Here is a 12798-nt window from a genome sequence, read left to right as displayed (position 1 = left end):
AACTACCTCATTTACTTTTGTCTTTGTTCTTGTTTTAGAAATGGTTTTAATTACATTTGCACTTGCAAGTTGTTCCTTCTTTAATGAAGAGCGAGAAAGGAAATCACATTTTCCAGACTTGACAAGGGTCTTTTCTTTTCTGTAAAGAACTTTAAAGTATTATTATGGTTTTCCTTTACTATGTATTATTCCCTCATACATATGATAAACAGTACACATTGGTTGAATAAGAAAACTAGAAGTCAAACTTCCAAAATTGAAAAAACCCCACCCCAGCCCCTAGACCTGAAATCAACCTATTATGCAATGTGAGCAGAACTTTACTGTCACGTCTGCATTGTCTAATAGTGGTGCTCTTCCATCCTTTCAGGTCCCCAGAGGCAAACAATCATGGCACAGGTATGCAAAGTTACTTAGAAGCTTACCACATCAGACAAATACCCAGAATCACCAGGGCAACTTCCTCCCATGTCCTGTGTTTACCGAGGCCAAGTTAGGTAGCAATAAAAAGACTGTCAGTGCTGAATACTGTAAACACCTATGCCTTATTTACCTTCTAAACAATAGAAACAGAGACCTGAGAGAAGTTTCTTAGGGTTTTGTCTTGTCTGGTCTTAAATGCTTTTTAACAGCATGTATTAAGGAACTGTACTGGACAATAACCTGGTAGCTACGAATCTTATTTGACTCTAGGGTGAGCAGACATCTGAACAGGGATTTAGAAGAGTTTTGAAGCTGAAACAGTAAATTAGATACACAAATTTTTGTGGAGCTGCCCTAAACGTCCTTCAAATTCCTTCCAAAAAAACATTAAAATACACCTGAAAAAAACCCCTCCAGTATTTAGACAACTCCTAAAGGCTGGTAAATCAAAATGAGAAGGGTCAAATGCACACAGAAGTTTTTACAATGTCTCAGCCTGTGCTTATATCCATATAACAGACTAATAAATTTAACCTGCAAAAGTTAGAGATTACAGCTGGACAAGGCTCTCATTCTGCCTCCTTATTCTCTTTGCTAAAGCACTGGATAATTAAAATTATATTCTTTAAAGTAAATTACTAGATAAAATAATCCTGGATGAATATAACCACACTGATTATATTTTTTTACATGTCTCTGTATAGGTACATACATTTTTCACCATGATCACTAGAAAACAGTGATAAAAAAGCACAGAACAGATTTCCTACTAGTATATGCAACCGTGAAGGCTCGTGTGCAATTGGACGGTAACTATCTCCCTCCATAGTAAAGCCCTATGTGCAAGGGTCATTGGACCCTAGTCAGATGCAAGACTTATAACTTTAAATAAAGTCAGCTGGAAAAGAGTGCCCAATCCTGTAAGAATCTAAACATTCTCCAAAGTATAATAATAAATAAATCCGCAAGGGTTACATCTAACATTGTGAGAAACATTTGTCATAAAACTCATCTGGTTTCAAGCCCTTTTCTGCAAAACACAAGACTTCAATCCGAGACAAGATTCAAGTAAGCTGGTGTTGATGGATGGCTTTGATACATAATATGTGAAGCACATGGTTACATTTCTTTCCTCTCATAGCCAACTACAGTTTAAATAGCAAGGGACTACCTGGGGTGGCTTTGTCTTTTTAAAAAATACAAAGCAAATAGCACAATGTAACCTCAGTGCCCACCGGGACACCACAAAGCTATCATTGTATAAAAATGTAGAGTCATGCTAGAAAACTTCTTTTGAGTATTGAGTTTATTCAAACCTGAAATAGTCAACACAAATCAATGGATGAGGATAAACAGTAGAATACTAGTATAGACCAAAATTGCATGTTATACTTGATTTAGCATAGGTGGGCTGTTCAGAGGAGTTGTACTCTGTGTTGAAGATGGTATCAAGCACCCTGAATGAATGGTCTCTACTAATGATCTGTGAAACTCCATAGGTTTTATTCTTTGTTTTTAATAGTCTTGCCCAAAACAGTAAGATAACTCCTGAATGCAATTCTAGGTATTAAATAGGTGCAGGACTGGACCCCTATCATGATTACTTGCAGGTCTCATTTACTACCCCTCCAATTCACTTTACCTACCTCGACAGTCCAAATGGTTCTGCTGACTGACTAGATGATCTTCGGTCATACATGACTTGCAGGTTTCCAAGCCAGTGGGTGCCCTAAAAAAAAAAAGTTGAGATTTCATCCTGGCAACATGCAGTACTTATTTTCTCTGTTAGTTTTTATGCATTTAAGTCATTGGGGAACTATGAATGCATCAATTTGTTGCCTCAATAGCATGAGATAGTTGCTAAATTTATTTGGTTTATACTTGGTGATTAAGGGAGACTGATTCTCTTTTCCTGCCCTTTGAGGAAGCTCATGGTGTTATGGGGGGCATGTCAGCAATAACTAAGAAATATCCTGGTACAAATCCCAAAAGATACATATTTTTATAAGTAATTCCCCATGGAGAAACTTTTAAAATGATGCACTTGTTCTGAAAATGCTTCAGGCCTTCTCTAAATAGATAATATTGCTGGGTGGTTTTTTTTAAAGGCGCGAGACTTGAGGTGCACATCTTGCTTGTAACTCATAAAATCATAGCACAGTTATGTGAGGGGACACACAGGAATAACGTGCAGTGAGCTTCAGTGCCTCACAAAGGATCTGTCATTCAGACAATAACCCAGCTTCTTGTTTTATTCAATTGTAATACAATAAGCTTAAGTGTTTTCTAGGCCACAACCAGAAATGTACTTTATTGGCTTCACACTTACTACTTTTGTGCAGTTTTTCTTATGTAGGCGTCCCCCCTATTTGGACCCCATGGACACAATCTCTTTTTCTCTTTAGAGGTTAGTCTTCTAGTCTGTAACATATTTAAAAATGGTTTTATACTGCACAACGCCTTAAGCCTTTTAGCAAGTGTGCTGTACGCTTCAGTTTTCCTAGCAACTGCCTGGAAAAAGCATATCACTTAGCAGGATAGCAGCTGCAGATGCAGTCCTTATAACAATAACCTGTGCATCTGTTGATTTGAAGATGCTTCCACTTTTTGGAATTTTGCCTAATTTCAAACAACTGAACATCAGATACTAAAAATGCTGATTCAAACTGAAATTCTACCTGTTCCATCTTCTACGTAGAAGTCAATGCAAGGAAAATGAGAAGGAAAGACAGATCACATATAAATTAAGGTGGAAACAGAACAGAAAAAATGAGAAGAGAGTAAAGGTTAGAAGAGCAATCTTTGAGTAAAGACAATAAATAATTCAGTAAACCTGTAAGTATGAATTGACACTTCCTTTTTGCTTGCCAGTCTTTGGTTCTGCATGGTGAAAATAATCTTAGTGTATATATGGACTTAGATGCCAAGTTGTTTAAAACCCTCAAGATTAGGCACCCAGTTTAGAAACTCAGACTCCAAGAGGCATCATCACTATTACCCATCACAGTAGATGTCACCTACTTTTCATATGGTCCACTGCCTTGTTGAACAAAAGTTAGTCGTTCCCAAAAGCAAGCTGCAACAGAAAAGCTCACAGTACTGCCTCTGTGGCATTACGGGCCAGTGCTGCAGTGTGCCTCTTCTGTAGGTGTCCAGGTGAAGATTTTTCAGTCAAGACTACTTTCAATACTGGCAATGTGCTGTGAGGATTCCAGAGCAGTTTAGAAGCATCAGTTTAACTCATACCACCATTTTATCAGGTCAAGTAGTGACTGTTAAGTGATTCATCCCGTTATTACATAAGTAATACGTAATATTACAGCTAAGTTGGAATCTGATCCCCTGTTTTCTAAACATGAAGATATCATTCATCAAACCGTATTTCTTAACTTTGAAGGGCTATAATTCAATTAATGTACTTCTAATTATGTATTAAAGCACTATATTCCCTCTGCACATCACAGCAAGTACAACAAAATAATCCATACTAGTTATTTAAACAGCTGTTTATGGCAGCTGTATTTATAATGCATATCAAAGCAAAATGGGCGAGGCAGAGGTCGAAAGAAATAGATTCAAGAACAAAACTTGTTGTCCTTCAGGCAGTGAAGGTCAGGGCACATAATGGAGTGGTCACACCAAACCTCCTAAGGGAGATGCATTTGACACACCACGTTTTGGTGTTATTTTCTGGGCCGTCATGGAGTTGTCCAAAGCACTGAGCACAGTTAAGAGGCTGCCTTTTGCCTAGCTTTCAAAAGGGAGATAAAAGATGTAACCACAAAGATTATTCTATTTTACATGCAGCATCCTTCTGATTAATATTGGACTATCCACAAACAGCAAGAGCTCAAACAGCTGAGCAAGTCCAGGATCCAAGAGTCCCCTTTGCCCTCACCCCATCAAAACTAATTATATTTAAAAATAATCTTCTGCCCTCAGGAGATATTGTGTGCTATTGGAAGATAACTAAATATGAAATCTGGAACACAGGGAAGTGACTGTGAAATATCCACGATCAGCACGTACAAATAGCATCATACAGATGTACCAACAAGCGAGTAGCATTCCAATCCTCTTGTTTTATTTCCTCCACATGGATTAGGCATAAGAGAAGTTGCTCTTCAGAAAGCAGACGATGATTTGTTTATTTAGGAGCATGGACTTCTATAGGACAAAAGTCCTAAGTCACTTGAGCACAATTTTGCTGCGCAAGTTTAGGAGAAGAGAACGTCCTCCTCCCAAAGGCATAACAGTAACACAGAGCCTTGTAGATGCAGCAACGTCCCTGACTCCTACCTCCTTTCTTCTATCGGCATCTATGTCTGTCATCCACACAGCCATCACAAGTGTTTTCTTAAATGTTCAACAGAGGGTAAACTCCACCAGGCAGCACAGCGATGTCCAGAAGGAGAAAAGTGCACCTCTGATTTCCAGCATCTTGCCTGTACATGCCCTACCTTCCTACAGTATTTTTTTCCCCATTTTTCAGGGCCTTCCTTTAATTTGAACAAGTATCTCTGAAGTTATGTCCCTCCTGCCTTCCTCTCATCTGTACCTTCTTGCACAGGTACAGATTCTCTCTTTCTGTAAAACCTGTTAGAAAGTCAGTCAAAGTAAAGCAGCTTTAGCACTCTTGGGAAGAGCAGGGATTCAAGAATCTGGCTCAAGTTTTCTCTCCCTTTGAACTTCCCACAATCTTCCATTCTCACTTCCAAGTGTTATTACAGTTATGATTCAGTAAAACTCAAATTAAGCTGATGTTGTTGAAAGTGGGGCTGGAATGTTAGCAAGCTGAGTGTAGGTATGAGCCTCTGAACAGTCATGACTTACGATCAATGCTCAGAAATTGATAGTAATCAGAAATGGATGCCAAGCAATCAGGGGCATATGCAGCCTGCTGAAATGGGGCTCGTATTAAATGTCAGCAGTTTTCTTCTGTAGCTTATGTCAAAAGTGATCCCTTTCCTAGATTAGATAACGAAGCCAGTGCACAGAATATGACAGAAATCCTTTGGTCACAGTGATTGGTAATTTTTAAGAAGAATTATGATAAAGGTGTCCTACCTTTACATTAAAAATAATGCTGTCATAATAAATCTCTTGCAAAGAAAAAAGCACATTTTTAAATTAAAAGGGAAACATGAAGATTAAGAAAAGATGATTATAAAGTTAGAACTGTGCTCTAAAGCTTGACCTAGAGTCTTAGATCTTATTTTTTAATTTTCTCATCTAGGTTGTTTTTTTCACCTCATGAAGAAACTAGACATGAAAATGGCATTTTTAGCCAGTAACTCATACATTTAGATTTCTGGGTTTAGGTTTTGGAAAAAATGCACCTAGTTGTTTTCTTATTACAATACTGCTGGTTTTGTTCACCGGTCCATGTTTTTCTTGGAATGTGGCAATGTGGAATGTTTTAAATTAAGGGTTTTACTTTTTACTATCCAATGTCTACTAAATAAGTCCATCATCTAATTCTAAAATTGTGAAGCAGCAAACATACACTTGTAGCCAGCAATACATATATTTTTACTCCAGAGACATGCTCTTCTGTTCTAAATTTACTGCAGAAAGTTTCAGAGACAAAAGAAAGGCTCTTTGCCAAACCTAGCTTTGCTGCTTTATAATAATACTTTAGGTCTCTTCAAATATCCTAACTAAATATTGTAAACTGCTGAGAAGTTTCCATCAAGTCTATAATCAATAATAAGAGTTGTTAAGCTTCAGCTGACATAACATCAGAATCTTTTGCATACAATTGTTTCAAATGAAACTATGGAACAAATGAAGGCATTACACTGGATGCAAATATTAATCAGAGTCATATTTTATACCCTAATTATAAACAGTTTTTGAAATATGAGCCCTGTATTATACTAAAAAGATCGAGGATATAATCCCTGCTACTGCAACCCACTGCGTATTTTGCCACCCACCACAACAATCACTATTGTCTGTTGAATACACATGCTGTTTGGAATATGGAGTGATGGGTGCGTTAACAGTGTTGAGACACTCAAGAGGTTTGGATTTGGGGTTTGGTTTGAATAAGAAATTTAAAACTGGAATTATAATCTGATCCTTGAAGCTCTAGAAGGTTGCCCATACAATTCTTCCTCTTAAAATCAGGGCAGCTGACCCTGTGATTGAGGCACTGGCTTGGGTTAAGTTCCCAGGTCTGATACACAATCTGTTGAGAGATTTCTAGCCCTACAATCTGGACTAATAACACAGTGTTTCATCATCTCATTTTGTGTTATTCTCTGCTTATTCTAGTGTATTTGAGCAGGAGCTCTCTCTTACTCTCTGTACAAACAGCATACAGAATTATGGACTCACACCCTCAGCTCGTTCTCTAGGTATTGCTGCAAATGTTATTAGCCATACCTAATTTTCTTTGTTTTCAGAATGATAAAGCCTTCCCCCACCTCTTTGCCCATTATTTTTTTCCCCAACATTTTTGGAATCCACAGCTTGATGCTGCCTTTCCAAAAAGGGACAAATTTTGGAGTTTCAGTGTCCCCTTAGCAAGACATTTTGCTTAATGTAAGAAATCCATTTTGCTCAGTGCAGACTGAAGCTCAGTAAAACACTTCCTAGATCATCTTTCCAAACACCACTCCCCTGTCTGAAAAAAAATACCAAACAGTCTAGTACTTGAATTACAATGGACATCTCAGAACCATAAACTAAGATCGCTTTCATTTTGATTTGAGTGCTCTTTGATTGATATTGATAGTGGTTTTGAAGAGGATTTGCTAAGTAAGAACCAGAATTGTATCATTTTAGAAACAGTTCATTTGGAGAACCCCAACCCAAGCTTATGTGATAGCTGTGAAGATACAGACATTTTCCTCCATATTTCATAAACCACTACTCTAAGAGGACCCTAATTTAATGAAAAAAAAGGGAAGTTATTCCCCATCTAGCTTTTTAGAATACTGAGCCAAGTATTGTCTTGCAGACCACAGACCTGCACATTGCAGACTGTGCTGAAGAAATATTAAAGTTGTCCTTACCCTTCTTATACCCTCCCCGCAACCCGCCCCCCCCCCCCCCCCCCCCCCCCCCCCCTTCCCCCAAGCAAAAGTTTCCGATTGTCTACTTGAAAGGCTCAGGTAAGTTCTATACATCATGTAGGTGTTGAGCAGGTGCACATGAAGAACAGGATAGTTCTCACCCAGGCGGCATGGCTCGATTAGCTGAGGAATTGGTGCTGATGCACTATCAGGGTGACAAGAAATACCAGCACTTCATGGTAACGATTCTCATAGTTTTTGTTTTCATCTAATAAGGAACAATGCTTGTATGGTCCAGCTGATGGTGGTGTGGACAAAACAATTCCCATCTAGAGCTATGGCGTTTTATAGCACAAGTTAAGATAGGTGGGAAGTTCTGCCCTTTAAAATCTCATGCAAAAACCTTCACAACAAGAGCAGTTAACATGTAATAATTTCTCATTAGAAATTTTTATTCTCCAAGAATAAAACCGACCATCTCTTCCCCTCCCCACCCCCCTTCAGCAATTTGTAGATTTGGAAATACTTATATTTAAGGTTTTCGGTTGGTTTTAACATACAATAAGACCACAGTCAGGAATAACAGAAGCCTGATGGTTTATGACTTATGTGACTAACATCAGCCTGCTGCATCTATTAATAGGACTTGTGTTACCTTGAACTGCTCTTGGACTGGATCTGTACTAGAAAGACATATACTTACTGCAAGGGTTGATATATGGAACTTGGAAAATAAAATGAACAGGTTAAGATAGTACTACTATTCTGTTCTTCCTCATGTTTATACCTCAGCTTCTAGTCAGCTTGTATAATAAGAAACAGCTGCAGAACAGGCAGGATCTATAAATGAAAACAAACAGCAAAATCTCACATTTTAATAGTATTAACTAGTATTTTCATGTGTGTTCACGCTGGAGATTGTGCCAAACACTTTGACTGTATGAACATTCAGACTTCCAAAATCTTGCAAAAAAAAAATGAGTTTCAGTTACTATTCACCCATGTGCTCTTCTAGGAGGCAAGATTTTAATCACACTCACCAGAATATCACTAACTGAAGAAAATATATTAAACTAAAACAAAATCTGAAAACGACAATTTAAGTTCTATTCTTGATAATATTGACAATAGACAGTGTATTTCCTACCACAAAATGGGTCTGTTCCCAGAAGGGCACTGGAACAGATAGTGCATTCCGTGCTGTTTCCTTAGCGCACTTTTCAGATACCCCATTTCTGTCAGAAATGCCTGGGATGTCACTTGCAAATATGATGGGAAGAATTTTTAAACAATGTGAAACTAACACGTGCATTCAGACTCACCGCTACCAGTCATGTGTGTGGGAATACCACAAGGAAGCATCATTCCTTGTGAATTTTACTCTTTGGTACTTAGGTTAGTCCTTGCATTGCACAGAAAGTTTGGATCCTAAATACGACAGGAATTCTCCAAGCTGGCAAAGTACCTGAAAGAACCATGTCACAGTACAAAGAAAAGTTACAATCCTAAGTTCAATTTGTGATTCTGTCTGTGATTACCTTATTAAATGTAGCTGGTTTTAGGCATGTTAATTACTATTTACAATTGTACGTGTCTTAAAGTAGAGCACAGATGCCCCAAATACTTGGTGTTCTTTGTGCTAAATGCTGCACAAGCGCACGAGACAGTTCTCATTTCAACAAACCATGTATGCATGCAAGAAAAACAGTAAGAATCTTGTACTGTGTACTTTACTGTTGAAAAATACTGCATAGCTGTTTTTGCCAGGCATAGTGCTAAGACACCGTATCATCACAGTAATTTTTAAAATTATTTCTTAAGCAGGAGTGTAGCTGATATTTCAGTGGCTCCTTCACTGCCTTTCAGTGGCAACCATTCACACACGTTACACATGCATTTAATTTTTTATACTGTGATTTCAACATGAGGTTTGAGCCCCAAGGTGTCTTCATTAATTAAATGTATCAGTTTAATGCACACACACAGACACATGCAAGACCTCACTTGCAACGCTGTCTCCATACGTGTTACTCCAGAATTTAAAAAGGGGAAGGAAGGGGGAAGGAGGAGGAGAAAGGAGTCAGCTTTTACCTAACATTCTTCACTTTGGTGTTACCAGTAGTTTTATTTTTAAAATGTAAGTGAAGAAATCAAAAGGCGGTTGTGTCAAGTTGTACTCATCAGTTCTGTTGTGGTCTAAGGAACTTGCAGTTTTCAAAGGCCATCTTGGGCTGTAGTTTGGGTTTATTCCTATGACAGCTGGGGTCCAACTTTCAAAGGCTCATGTTTTTGCACTAAAGACAGGTACAGAAGGGAAGCAAAAGAGGTTTTTAGACATCAGAACACTATATATCTTTGGGGATCTAACCATCTCTCAGTGCCCTGAGGATGCTCTGCCCGGTGTCTTACCTCCCAAGAGCCCTTCATGAGCTCCTGCTGTATAAGAATAATTAAAATAAGAGTAAGCTGAATAATTGTTAAGACCTACTAGCTGGCTGCAGGAGATTCTGAACACTTGCAGCTGGGCAAGCAAGGGAGGCCCTGTGACAAAGGATCTTTCAGGCACTGTTTCCATCTGCTTTTCTCTGGCAGTAAATACTGTTACAGAGGTGGGATTTTTGACAGCCTGAGCTCTTTCCTTCACTTACTGCAATGACACCATGATCCACCCCCTTCTCTTAATTTGCTGAGGTACTAAAAAAGTCTCAAACCTTTGAACGCAGGCTGGTCTCCCTTACATGGTCTCTTTGCTTCCCACCTCACCTTCAAGGGCTCTGCTGTCAAAGAATAAACCAATATGAGATGACTAATTTATCACTACACATTTTCCTTGCTGATATCCTAAGCAAAGAGTTTGGTTTCTTAATTTTCTCTAGCATAGCAGCATTTCTTGCAGGTCTTACATCAAATTGAATTCTTCATAAGGTTTCCATTCTTAAGCCTCTGTGAAGAGAGAGATCTTTGTAAAGTTAGTGGTTCAGAACATCGGGCTGCTGGTGAAATGTGAAGATGTAAGCCTCTCCAACGTCACTGGCTAAGCAGGCCTTGTTTAATGCTGGGAAAAGAAAATACTTTTCAGCAAGCTGCTTTATGTTGAATGGTGGCTTGTGTGATGTCAGCTCCTTGGTACCTGGAATGACACTAAAGAATAGGCACTTCTGCAGTTAATGGTATGAAGAACACTACTTCAGTAAAGACTGCATTAAACCACAACCCTCTGGAATCTTACTTACTCAGCTCATAGCTTGTCTGTTTTTAGGGTTATTTCTGCATTTTAGCCACTGACAGGGCAATGTTCAACACAAACAGTTCTGGCAGTAGGATTCAAAACTGTGCTGGCTCCTCCTGTCCCACTTGCTTGTTACACCTCTGATCCTGTAACAAATCCCAAAGGGATGCAGTGTAAGAGAAGTGCAGAAAATCTCCAAACTGCCTTGCCAATACCTCTGTGCTATGCTTGCCACCTCCTTATTCCTCCTTCTTACTTGAAGGACAGATCCCACTAGGAATCAGCAGGGAAAAAAAAAAAGGAGATAAAAAACCACCAAAAAAACCCACCAAGGTTAAGGCCACTTTAAAAATTAAAAAAAAAAAAAGCCTAACTCTTCGGCTTTTCAAAGACAGCCTGAAACATATGAAACAGAAAAGTTACTCTATCGTACTTGCATAGTAACACAGTTACAGGAGGGCTGTCTTCACAATCAGATACACAGGCACAACCATCTGCTGAGACACAGATACCTTTAACATCACTCAGGCTGTTCCACGAGGCAGAAAGCAATGGAAAACTGAGAAGGAAAGCACCAGTCTAATCTGGTTCCAGATCTATTTATTATTATCAGTAGTATTATTCACAGAAGCACAGAATAGCAGAGGTTGGACGGCACCTCTGCAGATTTTTCAGTCCAATTCCCCTGCTCAAAGCAGGGTCAGCTACAGCAGGTTGCCCAGGACCATGTCCAGTTGGGCTTTGAATTTCTCCAAGGGTAAAGACTACATAACCTCCCTAGGCAACCTGTGCCAGTGTCTGAGCACCATCACAGTCAGACCGTTTTTTCTTATATTTATTTCTTATATTTAATTAGTATTTCTTGTATTTCGGTTTGTGCTCACTGCCTCATCCACTCACTAGATGCCACATTCCATAGTGATGGTCCATATTTTGCCACTACAGCACTAAGAATGTTTTTTTCCCCCCTGTATATACCTTCTACCTCAATTTAAGTTCAGCTCTGACCAGGAGCTGTAAAGAACAGCTACAGTAAGAATTGCTTTGTTGTAATACTGAACCAGGTATTCATTAATGGTGTGAAGTCCCTCCTTTGTCAGGCTTCTCACTGCAACTTTCTCTGCTTATCTTCTAGCAGCATTTCTGTGACAAGAAACAAACAGCATAAAGCATAGCATCCTGTGAGAAGGCCATGCTTGAACCACCAGCGCGCTCTCTGTGAAGAGTTATCCCAGGCTTCCATTCCTCTGCTAACCATCAAATAGCTGAGCTATTTAAAAATTAAAATAATTTTTAAAGTGTCTGCTAAGCTGAGATATTTTCCTGGCAAGTTCACGTCTGGAATCAAATTTTATAGCCATGTTACCAAACAAATCGAAAAATACAGGGCTTAATAATGGAAAACCTGACACCACCTGTAATAGAATGGAGCAGGCATGCTGCTGTAATAATTCCTTTAAACCTACAGAAACTAAGCAACGTTAATTATTAATCAAAAGCAAAGCACCCATTTTAAACATTTTTCAAGGAGATGTGCTCATTTAATTTCTTGCTACTATACGTTACTTTATATCAGTAACTGTCATTCAAAGCCAGCAACACACAACTGCAAGGGCACTGATGAGAAATAATACCCACAACACACACGGCACAAGGCCTAACAAAACCACTGAACTAACCAGCTGTGCAATCTTCTTGTCTTCCTGTGTTAGTGTCTCTTCCTCCTTATGGCTTTGCCCACCCAAGCACTCCATATTTGCATGAGCTGCTGTCTTTTACTTTCTGCTGTGAACAGTTCAGAAAATGAGCACCCCTATCAGTACTATATGCTTTAATCACTGCAGCAAAGAATACCTCAGAAATATATACTGGGCCAAAACCAGATTATGTGTGTTTCAAACCCATAGATGCAACGGAAATTTCTCTACAGGTCATTTTGTTCCACAGTGTTCTTACTTCTTAGCCTCTGATGTGGAACACAAAAAGTAGTTTCATCTTCTTTTGTTTCTTGCCAACCTCTTACTTAGGAGAGATGGAGAAAATCAGTTTGATAGGTAATTGCTTAGTTCAGAAGAAACATCTGGGAAGGAGATGTGAAAAAAAAACCACTAATGCAATCAAAAC

General features: G+C 38.8%; 2 long non-coding RNA genes across 3 annotated transcripts in view; one reads left to right on the top strand and one right to left on the bottom strand.

Annotated features, from left to right (window-relative positions):
• Positions 1–12798, top strand: part of LOC121094983 — a 164859-nt gene that overhangs the window by 126572 nt on the left and 25489 nt on the right. The window lies entirely within an intron of this gene.
• Positions 7511–11002, bottom strand: LOC121094984. Its single transcript, XR_005829973.1, has 3 exons — positions 10679–11002; positions 10157–10219; positions 7511–9739 (listed from the first exon to the last, which is right to left on the bottom strand). It is a non-coding gene; the product is annotated as an uncharacterized LOC121094984 (long non-coding RNA).

This window comes from Falco naumanni, chromosome 10, assembly GCF_017639655.2.
Source record: "Falco naumanni isolate bFalNau1 chromosome 10, bFalNau1.pat, whole genome shotgun sequence".
Taxonomy (NCBI): Eukaryota; Metazoa; Chordata; class Aves; order Falconiformes; family Falconidae; genus Falco; species Falco naumanni.
The sequence above is the reverse complement of the archived record's forward strand: the minus strand, read 5'-3'. Positions and strand labels throughout refer to the sequence as shown.